Raw genomic sequence first — 11976 nt, forward strand, 5'->3', positions numbered from 1 at the left:
CTGGCTCCCTTGCTCAGAATGGCCTAAATGAACATATTTTTATGGGCCCCTAGCCCAGGACACCCTCTAAACTGCTCTCCACCTCCTCATTTAAGTCTTTCCTGCTGGAAGAACAAATTCCTTGGTGAGGCCTGAGAGGCGACACCACATCACCTTGGTCAGTACTGGCCCTTCCACTGTTAGCCAAACCCTAGCAGGACCTTCCCTTACACTGCTTGCCCTAAACACCTTCCCGATCACCTCAACCCTAGGCCTCCAGTGTCGCCCCTAGATAAGTAGTCTTGGGGGATGCCTAGAGGACCATCCCTAACATCCATGTCCCTAACCCCACTGCACACGCAAAGGTCCCCGTTGAAATACACCAGCAGGCTGTGACTTGATTTCCCCTCCCATCAACCCCATAGAAGCTCCATACCTATTGGCTCCTCCTTCATCTCCCCACTGAGAGAGGTCAGCCCCTTCTCTCCAGCAAATTCCTAGTGCGTTTTACATGACATGTCTGTGACTATGTCGGCTTTAGACCAACCATCCCATAAGCTCCTGGGGAGCTTGGAATCCCTTTCCAACTCCTAAAGCCCCTGCCTCATCCAGTTCTTCCCTCACCCCCTCAGATCCACCTAACAGCATTTCCTCCTTTCACACTCACCTGCACGTGTGGGGGTGCACACGCACACACATGCACACCTATGCACACAGGCCCCACGCTGTCTCTTTCCCACAACTTATGAGCCAATCAAGAAGGACATTAGCATATGCCCATGTGTGTTTAGTAGAAGGGAGATTTTAGCTACAGGAAAATAACAGGGCTCGGGGTGGGGGGAAACACCTCTGTGTAAGTGACCCAAGAGATGGTCACAGGAGGTACCTCCCAAGAACCTTGAAAACAATCAAGAAGAAATGTTTCTGGTGAAGTCAAACTCATTAAATCAGCAGATGAAGAGAAAAGACAGTCCTCTCGATGAGTGGGATTACGACACCTGGGGGGTCACACGGATGCATCTAAAGAAGGCACCACGTGGAAGCGGTGGCCTTCAGACCACAAATCAGACACACGCAATCACACATATATGCACACAGCCCACACATGCACACGTCTACACAGCCGCAAGTATGCACACACATATACCTGCACCCATACAAACTCACACATGCATGCACCCGTCCCCATACTTGTGAACACGCCCCACATGCATGCAGGCTGGCGCACGTGTGCACACCTGCATGCTCAAGCACTCATACTCAAAGCACATGCCTACACATTCGCACATGTGCACGCACACACTCATATACCTGCACTCATGCACATATACTCATGCCACATATACAGGGACACACCCATGTACACACTTCAATGCGTATGCCTGTACATCCCCTGCACACATGCAATCACAAAAACACACCTGTGCACACGTGTACTCGTGCTCTACATACACACACACACACACACACACACAGCTGCTCTCTGCACACATCCCCACCCTTACACACACTCACCCCTGGTTCAAAGAGTTGACTGAGGCAGTGCCTGGCCAGCTCCACCCAATAACAATGAGGCGGACTCCTGGACAGAGGGTCAGGGAGAAGGACAAGGGGAAGGGGGAGAGGTGGCCCACACTTATCCGAGGTCAGCAGCCCCCGCAAGTTGCCACTGTGGGTACCATGGAAACTGTTCAGGCTGAAATGTGATAAATGAGTGACGGTCCAGATCCAGTCCTACCGCGGTTCGACTGTGACGGTGCAGGGGCCCCCGAGCAGTCTGACCTATTGGCCCTCTGCCTTTGCGGGTGACAGAGCTGCAGCAGGGCGGTCACCCACCTAGAGGTACACTCGGTCGGAGCAGCACCAGGATTTCTGTGCAGGAGCAGGGCCCATGCCCTGCAGCCTCCCCCAAATGACATGGCCAAAGCCCTCAACCACTGCAGGGGCCCCGCGTCGCCTGCCACCAACAGACCCCCATACAAAACCTATTTCTCATTTTACCAAACAACCCCACAAGTCCAAATCCAGGTGGTAATTATCCATATACATTATCGTGAGTTTTTTAAAAATACGGCACTAAAAGAAATGCTAAAGCGTATTCACCCAAAATCCTAAAACCAGAGCTGGGGTTACTCTCTAAGCTTGGAAAGAGTTAATCCATGATCAAGACAAGGAAAAATGCGTTTCAAGAGGCATTCATGAGCCCATACTGGTCTAAAAATAAACAACCCAACAGATATAATAATGGGAGGGGGAGGACAAAATTCTCTTAGAGAAGATTTCCAAACAATATATGCAGGTACTTCCCCCTCCAGGAAACGAGCTGGCTTCCCCTCCTGCGGAGCGTGGGCTGAACGTGGGGACTCTCCTCTCATGGACAGAGTGTGGGAGGGAAAAAGAGCAAAAGTGCAGTGGAGGCACCTGGCCGAGCCGCCTTATCGAGTGATGAACGTCAGTGTCTCCAGGGAGAAATCACACTGATATCACGTACCCCTGATGGGAGGCAAGGAGAACACTGCACCTCTGTGCTACTCTGCCCCAGACCAGTCTATTGTTAAAAAAAAAAAAAAAAAAAGAAAAGAAAAAAAAAACGGTTGAGCCAAAATTGAAGGACATTCTTCAAAACGCATGACCGGCACTGTCCAGAATCGTCAAGGTCATTCGAAACTGCCCAGACCGGAGAAGGCTAAATGCAGTGTGGGATTCCAGACTGGATCCTCCCCCAGAAAAGGGTTATTGGGGCAGCCTGGGTGGCTCAGCGGTTTGGTGTTGCCTGTAGCCCAGGGCCTGATCCTGGAGACCCGGGATCGAGTCCCACGTCGGGCTCCCTGCATGGAGCCTGCTTCTCCCTCTGTCTGTGTCTCTCATGAATAAATAAATAAAATCTTTAAAAAAAAAAAAAGAAAGAAAGAAAAGAAAAGGATTATCGGTGAAGAAACGAAGGAAATGCAGATCAAGTCTGTAGTTCAGGTGCTGGCACTGCACGGATGTTAGTCTCTTAGTTTGAGGACTACCCCAGGGTTACGGAAGATGTTACGAGAACTCTCTGTACTAACTTTTCAAATTCCCCGGGAAACCCAGAATCATTACAGGACGATTAAAAAGTTTATTTTAAACACTCTACTTGATCCGACAGGTGGATAACTGGCCCAAACCATTATCCACCCTACTCCCCACCCCAGGAATGATACAGTAGGATGGGGTCAGCAAGCTGTATACGCACAGCTTCACTGGCCCCAGGTCCACGGGCCATCACGAAAGGCAGTTGAACAGCTACTGTGTGCCAGGCAGTTTATTTCCTCTAATTCCCAAACCACGTCGAGCACCAGTTTGCCTATAAATGGGAACCGGGCGGTGGGGGAAAGTTAAGGAACCTGACCTCCAGGTCACAGGGCGCTCAGGGGTGCCTCGGATCCAGGGCTGGCCCTGAAGCACCGGCTGTCTTCCGTGAGCCTCCTGGCCCCTTTCAAGACCGGAACCATAGAAGACCGCCCCCTCGCCCTATCAGAGCCCTTGGGGTCCTCTTGTAAGAGATGAGCCCCCCCCTGGAAGGGGTCCCAGTCAGACAAGTTCCTCCCTGTCCCAAACATCCCGGTTATTTCAAGAGCCGATACAGCACAGGACCACTAGGTGGCGACAGACCCCACCCATGTCAAGGAGAGGTGCACAGGTGAGGACAGAGGCCACCCCTAGCTCGGACTCTCTTCTTTGCCTGAGACTTCCCAAGAGCCAAGCTTCTTATAGGCCACTCAGTGCACCCCCCTCACCCCTGAGATGACCTGTAGGCTCACCCTTCAGAGCCAGGGCTAGCAGAGCTCATCTCGACAAGCGTGCTAACCATCCCCACTGTGGGGAGCAGAGCTCCTGGCCCCCATCTTTTAAACCTCAGAGCTCCAAAAGCAAACAAACAAACAAACAAAAAACAAAAAACAACCAAACAAAAAAACCTCAGAGCTCCAGACAGACAACCCGACAGCCTGGGCTTGAACCTCAGCTCGGCCACTCCCTATATGCATGACCCCGGGGTCCCTGGCTTAGCAGAGGGCCTGGCCTTCCTCATCCAGCTCCTGGATCTAGTGATGCACAGCAACTATTAAGTAAGTTAACAGGTGTGGGGAGCCTGGGTGGTGCAGTCGGGGAAGCATCTGACTCTTGGCTTCGGCTCAGGTCATGACCTCAGGGTCGTGAGATCGAGCCCCATGTTGGGTTCTGTGCTCAGTGGAGAGTCTGTTTGGAATTTCTCTCCCTCTCACTCTGCCCCTCCTGCTTGTGTGCTGTCTCTCTCTCCCAGATAAATAAATCTTTAAAAAAAAATAAGTTAACAGGTGAAAGTCATTTAAACCAGTGCTTCAGAAATGGTCTGCCAATTTTTGGTGGTGGTTTCTCCCTCTCGACGGGGTATGCCTACCCACCCCCCTGAACCCCCAACCCCTATTCCGTTATATGGAGAGGATATGATCTTACTGTGGTAACCATGGAAGGAGCCCTAATGGACACCTGCCCTGGTGTGTATCCAGTTCCAAGAACTGAGGACTCTGTTTGTGGGAGATTATCTTGACCTCTAACCAGTTTCAAAGAACCCACATGGCGGACCATCCCCTTATGCAGGGAGGTCATTGGGCAGCCTGCATCGTGAGGAAGACACCAGGAGTCTGCATGGCAAACTTGCTTTACTGAGATGTGGGGTTTCATTTCCGTTTCTGAAAAGGTCAAGGTGAATGTTTAGGAACAACAGCTTTAAAGCTTTTTCTAGGCTCTGGGGGCACTGGGGTGGCTCAGTAGGTTGGGCATCCGCCTTCAGCTCGGGTCACGATCCCAGGGCCTGGGATCGAGCCCTGCATCGGGCTCCCTGCTCAGTGGGGAGTCTGCTTCTCCCTCTCCCTCTCCCCCTCCCCTTGCTCTTTCTCAAATAAATAAGGCTTTTTAAAAAATAAATTAATTAAATGAAATAAAATTTTTTTTTCTAGGCTAAAATACGACAGCCTGTAGCCAAACCTTGGCCCTCGAGCTTGTAACTCCTGTTACTCGCGTGTGCAACAGCTTTCTGGTGACCGTCAAGCTGCAGCACAGCAGAGACAAGGCCTCCCATTCTCGTGAGTCCCTCCATCTTCACATGAAGGTGGCAGCCCCATCTCAGCAGGGCCCTCCGCTTTAACACCCGCATGGAAGAGCCACCCTCCTGGGCCTGACAGCGCAGAGCTTTAAAAGCTTGTGCCAGCGAGTAGTCACCAAAAAGCTCTGCTGCCTGCAAGCATTCATGGAAAGATGTGGATTGACCTGTTCCCAGTGGGATCCCTAGACGGGCAGCATGAGCATCGCAGGAGCTTATTAGAAATGCAGATCCCCGGGCCCCACCCAAGAACTACCGCATCAGAAACTCTGGGGGCATAAAAAAAAAAAAAAAAAAAAGGAAACTCTGGGGGCAGAAGAGGGATCTGTGTTCTAACAGCGCTCACATGGCCCAGATGCACTTAGGCTGGAGAACCACCACTCTGGATATTCAAGAGCATCCTTGGTTACACCGGGTTGGCCCTGCACCGTCCCGCCTTCCTCCGAGTCACAGACCTGCTCTCTGATGCTTACACCTCCGTGGAGAGATGTGACAGGAGATGAACCCAGACGTACCTTGAAGTTCCAAAGTCTCTGTAAGAATATGGTGTTTTGGGGGGTGGGGGGAGCCCAGAGGGCTGGGGCATCTCTACCAAAGCACGTAGACAATGTCATCTACCGAGAATTGACTGATCTAGAAAGCTCTAGACCACCCTAGACCATATCCATGCCACATTTAAGGATTATAGCAGACCGTTTTATCCTAGCTTTGTTCGTGGTTTCATCTTATTTTTTTCTACCTTTATTTGCCTTACTTATAAAAATAAGGTTGCAAGCAAACTGCCTTACGTTCATTTGGCGACAAGGCCAAGCGTACTAAGCCTGTTGAACATTCTGCAAAGACCCACAACGTCTTTAAAGCACCGTCCAAGCCGGGGGAGAAAACGCAGTTTGGATTTTCAGGTCTTCAGCCCCAGCCTCCAGTTGGTACAATGTGGAGAAGCGCCTGCGATACTCTCGATACCCTCGTCTACGCACTAGAGGGCACCCTTGCCCTAGAGTCGGGCTGGCCGTCACCAGGCCCTGGGCAGGCTCCAGGGGCCGAAAAAGCGGTAAGAAAAAGACCCACTCCAGACCCCAGAACCATCTGAGCTGCAAGATGCTGCGAGATGCAGGCCCCTCTCAGCCTGGCTCAGTAAGCAGGGACCTGGGGACACCAGGAGCTGCAAACCCGGGCCACTCGCTCTGCATTTGTAGAGATGCCCACGCTTGCCGAGTGCTATGAGGATAAAAAAAGACGGTACCGCTGAACATCTGAGATCACATCACTTTACAGAACATTCTCCCCCCACACGCAGACATGCACAGGTGCTCACCACCTCGTGACAGCAGCCCCAGCCCCCTGGATGGCTAGTTCCATCACCCCACTTGCAGATGAGGAGTGTAAATCCCCAAAGTGCAAAGTGACTTGCACGACCTGATGTCTGGGCCCATTGCTGGCAGAGCCTGGGGAGGTGTCACCCGGCCAGGGTGGTTTTCATGTTAGCACAGCACCTCCCCAAAGGCAAACATGAGCCTGTTCTCAGGAGCGCCGGCCTCAGTGACTCGGAGCTGGGATAAACCTGGGGTGAGTGTGGCTGACGGAGCCCAGGGCGCGTCCCCAGGAGCCCTGGCCCATTGCACACAGCGGTGGGGGGAGTCACGGCTGGGAGGTCTGCAGCCCCTTTCTCTGCCTTGAGACTTCCCTCCGCTGTTAAGAACCTCATCAGGTTATGCTCCACATTATGTTACATCTGCTGCTGTATCTCACCCTATTACCAAGTGAGGTAGGAATGGGTGTGGGCCTCAGAGCATGTTGCCGGTGGGCCCCGAGGGACCTGCCTGCACCCCCCTCCCATCCCAGCATCACCCAGCAGGGTCCTGCCCCAGAGGAGTTTGGAAAATACAAGAAAGAGACAAGGCACCTGCCCCACATCCCCAGAGGCCTCCCCGCCCAGAGGACAAGCGACCCCTCCGGGTGGTGTTCCTGCCCCAAGGCCGACGGTAGAGCGTGGCCTCCCTGCCACCCAGCCCGACACCCCCGGCACCCCTGACAGCGGTCCCTCCAGGCCAGAACTGCCCTCACACAAATGGCCCAACAAGGAACAGCCGCCAACTTGCACAGCCACTTCGCATCAGGATCAAAAACATGGGCTAAATACACCAGCCCCAATTTTTCTCTGTACTTACCCCCTTTCTGTCCTGTCCTAATAAATATTTTATGTCAAAAGCAATCCCCAACAGGGTTTCTGGGCAGACAATGACAATGTGAGCCTTTCCTACATCCACAAGAAGGGGGAGTCTGTTGAAACCTATGTACGACCCCAAGGATACGTCCCCCCTTCATCACGAAAGCTGCCTCCGTTCCAGCCCCGGGTGTCTGTGAATTCCTGCCTGGTCCACACGGGCGGCCCGCAGCGCACGCTGCCTTCAGATTCCAGCTCCGTCGGCGAGGACACACCATCGTCCCTGCAAGGCGGCAGCCCTGCCTCTCCCTGTGTCCCCCGTGGTGTGTGAATCCAAATGCTGGGAGAAAGGGATCTGGAAATAAGCTTTGCTTTGCGTACATAACTATATTCTCTGCCCCAGGAGAACATCCACCCAGTGAGTGAGCCATGGCTCAGCAGGGCTCGTGCGTGGAGCCGTATGAGCATCCCTTCCCAGCCACCACCCTCGGTTTTCCCCCCTCGGTTGTCCCTCCCCGAGGACGAGAACTGGAGGGGGGGCAGGCTCCGTGGCTGAGCCCCCGGGGGGAGCTGTAACCACTCCTTGGGGGACCTTCATCTCGGGGCAAGAGGCCTGGTCATGGTAACTGAGGCCGGGGGCACAGAGGCAGGCCCCATGGTATTTTTAAGGGCCATGAAAATGTTTTAATTTATTTTAAAATCAGAAGAGATAAAAAAGAACACGAATTTCTAGGCTGAAGGAAATGTCTTACTATATAATGTCAATGTGGTTGTATGGAAACCAACACAGCTTTTGGTTCTGTTATACAGTTTTTTGTTTGTTTGTTTGTTTGCTTGCTTGCTTGCTTTGTTTTGTTTTTTTTAGGAAGGAAGAGGCCCATGAAGGCCAAAGCACCTCGGACAGTCTGCATGAGGCCGGGAGCAGCCCCGGAGGAAGGGACCTGTGTCCCCAAGCAGGATCCCTTAGGCACCCCTGCAAGTGGGCCCCAGGAAGCCCCCCTCTCCGTGGGAGCCCCTTCTCCGCCCTGAGGGTCGAGCTTCTGCACCCACCACCCCAGGACGTGGGTTCTACATAGCTCACGTAGTTTCCCTTTGCCAAGAGACTCTTGAAAAATTGGGGGAACTTTGCAAAGGGCCTCCTCCTCCAATTCTGGGTCCCAAACGCTTTCCTACGAGGCACAGAGGGCCGGCCAGGTGCAGAAAGCCGGGTAGATGAAACTCTGAGCCTTTCCCTGAAACAAATCCTATGGCCAAGCCCCAGGCGTACCCTCCTTTCCGTCTTTCTTATGATAATATTCACCTAACAAAACTCTCTAGGATTCAGCGGCACCGAGCCTGGCCACACTGTGGTGCTGCCCTCCCCACTCTCTGTTCTAGAACATTCTCACCCCACTGAAAGGAAACCCCGCCCCCATGAAGCAGTGGCGCCCTCACCCCCACCCTATTCCAGGCCCTGGCGATCCTTACCCCGTTTCCTGTCCCCTTCATAGCCGCAGAATCATACAATACGTGATCCTTTTGTTTCCAGCTCCTTTCACGGGCATAATGTTTTCAAGACTCAACTACCCTGTAGCATGTCAGGACTTCACTCTTTGTAGGGCTGAGGAACATTCTACTGTTCCCTTCCTTTTATTTTATTTTTTTCCCTCCCCTTTGTAGGCAGGAGAGCACTCAGATGGGAAAGCGAAACCCTCCGTGACGGACACCGTCCAAGCCCACTGGCAAGCCCTCAGCTTGGGACATAGGGACAGGGACACAGGTCCTGTCAGCCCCAGGACGGCGGCATGCACAAAATCAGACGCACGTACATGCACCGCAGGATCCTCCCCTCTGCTCCATTCTCCGGGGCCCAGGAGTCCAGGGCTGATTCAGCACTGACATCAGAGGATTCTAGAAGCAGCATGGCAAGCGGGGTCTCCAGGGTCTTGGCCATCAACCCATCTTACTGACCCTCTGGCAAACGCTGGGGCCTGGGCTTCCTGTTCCCCCTCCTCCATGAGGCCAGGGAGGACCAGCCTTGGGTCCTGGGAGAGGCAGACTCAGGAAGGGGGAGGCAGGAGGGAGCCGAAGGAAGGGGACGGCCTCCCCAGGAGCTGAGGGAGACCAGGGGATGGGCAAGCGGAGGACCCGGCCCTCCTGGGGCTCAGTGTGCAGTGCTGGGGGAGCAAGGGCAGCAACGAGGCTCCACGCTTTGAACACTGCGAGAGCTTTCCCCGCAAGTGAAGGAGGGTGAAGAGAGGGAGAGGGCACGGCCCCGCGACGGACAGCCCCCCAGGCCTCTCCGGCCACCGCGAAGGCCGCTTCCCGTTGACCAGGTCCCACCGCCGCCCCACCTCCCAACGGCGAGGGAGCAGGGGCCACAGCTCTGCTCCTCTTCCCAAACTCACCACAGTTTCAAAGCAACGGGGACAAGGGATCTCGAATTGTCAAGTCAGGAGACTCAAGTCACTGCAGATGCTCGTTATTTAAAAAAAAAAAAAATGCACAAAAGTACAAAGATGTTCATGACAGCCTTGGGGTGAGAAATGGAAACCCAAAGACCCAGCACTGGGGACATGCTGAGGCAACAATGGTCCACTGAGTCAGTGGTCCTCGTGCCACGAAGGATCGTGAACAAGGTACACTGTGACGTGGGTACGTCTCCTGTCGTGTAAAAGTGACGGAAGAATGGAAGGGACCCGCTACTGTGGCTCTGTCACATTGCTGTGATACGGATATCCGGTCGAGCGCGGCAAGGGGACCTCAGACATATTTCATCCCCAGGCCACTGCCAAGGGCTCGAATTTTCTGACACCGTTTCAACGTGTCCCTTGCGTGAAAATGAACAGTAACAGCCTCCGTGCTCCTCGCTGTCACGTTTACCTCCGTGACGTTTCCCATCACCTCCCCTCCTTTCGGGACAGGATTTGGAAGAGCTTTCCTGGAAGAGAAGCTCGGCCACCCCTACCACAAACGTGTTCGTGTGTATCCACGTGCACATACACACACACACGCACATGCACACACGTGCGCACACGCACTTGCATCCTGCAGGGCCACTTAGCAACTCTCAAGTCAGGGCAGTTGGTGGCACTTGGGGCCAGGCCATCAGTGCTGGGAGCACACAGCAGCTCTCCCCTTTCAAGGGCTGTTTGCTCAAGGCTCAGAGCTGCAGGGCAGGGCAGGGCTACAAACAGAGGAAGACTCTTCGATGCCCAGAAGGAATCCCTGTTTTCCATCCCCTCCCACACGTGCCCAGTGGTCCTTGGAGGATGGGAAGGCAGGAGGAGAGGGGGAGAGAGGGGTGCAGCCAACATGGGAACATGGACAGAGGGATCCCCCCGGCGACGCGGAGCAAGGCTGAGACTCCAGTTTCTCCTCCAACTGTGAAGATTTCCACACCCCACCTTGAACCTGGAAATCCACTTATGGGGACCAACGGTCCTTCGGTGGCAGCTGGGTGCCAGGCAGGCCCAAGAACATAACTGAAGAGTCTCCAGGTATCTCCAGGATGTGCAGCTCGAGAGGAGAAAAAAAAAAAGTGGAAAGCGGAGGCCAGGAATGCACCTGCACTTTGCATCTTACGACTGAAATGCCCAGTCTGACCGAAAGGTAAAATGGAGAAAAGGCGGTTTACAGGCCTCGTCTATATGAGACGAAGCCAAAGCCGGTGGTCGTCTGCTGGGTACTGCCATTCAGCAAACCGTGATCCTGGGGTTTTTTTGCAGGTATTATTCGGGCGAGGAAACAGAACAAGACGAGAGATGTCGGAACAGGAGAGAGAAAAGGAACACGAGAGGCTACGCTGGAAGGAGGATCAAACCACCTGCTGTGAGATCAGGACTCTCCAGGATGTAACGTGGGCCTGGAACAGGGGCCGGAAAGTACAAGCTGATGGCAAGGAGGCAGGATGCTGCAGAGAGGGCTGCCAAGTGCCAGGGGGTTCGGAGCAGCGAGTGCTTGGAACGGTGCTGGAGAACAGAAGGAAACCCACCGGAGCACCCCCGAGGGATGGCAGCTGGGAAAAGCATGGACTGTGTGGCCAGGGGTGCTTGAGGTGGGGGTGGGGGGCTTCCCCAACAGCCCACACCCACCTCGAGGTTGCCACCAGGCATCTACCCCCCTGCCTTCTCCCCCCGATGGCAGCAGCCACAGCCCTGCGGCCTCCCTGTGGCACATCTGTGGGCCACCGGCCTCGGAGCAAGGGCTTGGTCACCTGCTCTGGCCACACTGTGGCTTTGCCCCCTCTCCCCCTCCGGCCAGCCCGCACCCCCATGCCCTGGCTTCTGCATCCACTTCCTCCTGGCCGTTCCGAGCAGCAGCACCCCGGTTGCTCCCCTATCTGGAGCGGGTGCTACCGTCCACCCAGCCTCAAGCTGTCCACCTTGTATATTCCCTTCCCTGCCCCTTGGGGAGCCTCCGAGAACCAGACACCCCAGAATGTGCTGGCTGAATGAATAAATGGCTCCTCTCTGTCTCCCTGCCTCCTTGGATTGGGGCTGGGGAGGGAGGAAGGGAGGGAAAACCCTGAAAATACATCTAAATGGGAAATTTAGAAAATACATCTAAAATAAAAAAAATTTATTTTATTATTTTATTTTATTTATTTTATTTTATTATTTTATTTTATTATTTTATTATTTTATTTTATTTTATTATTATTTCTTTATTTTATTTTATTTTTATTTTTTATTTTTTATTTTTTATTTTTTTACCTTTGCATAGAACAGCCCTGAGAATCAGC

General features: G+C 53.5%; 2 long non-coding RNA genes across 2 annotated transcripts; both read left to right on the top strand.

Moving 5' to 3' along the window:
- Positions 1–4885: 4885 nt before the first annotated feature.
- LOC144286908 (uncharacterized) lies at positions 4886–9708 on the top strand. Its single transcript, XR_013354859.1, has 3 exons — positions 4886–6140; positions 8119–8314; positions 8913–9708. It is a non-coding gene; the product is annotated as an uncharacterized LOC144286908 (long non-coding RNA).
- Positions 9709–9733: 25 nt separating this feature from the next.
- On the top strand, positions 9734–11709 carry LOC144286907 (uncharacterized). Its single transcript, XR_013354858.1, has 2 exons — positions 9734–10844; positions 10961–11709. It is a non-coding gene; the product is annotated as an uncharacterized LOC144286907 (long non-coding RNA).
- The last annotated feature ends 267 nt before the right edge of the window (positions 11710–11976 follow it).

The sequence above is a fragment of the Canis aureus genome, chromosome 16 (genome assembly GCF_053574225.1).
Source record: "Canis aureus isolate CA01 chromosome 16, VMU_Caureus_v.1.0, whole genome shotgun sequence".
NCBI classification, from domain to species: domain Eukaryota; kingdom Metazoa; phylum Chordata; class Mammalia; order Carnivora; family Canidae; genus Canis; species Canis aureus.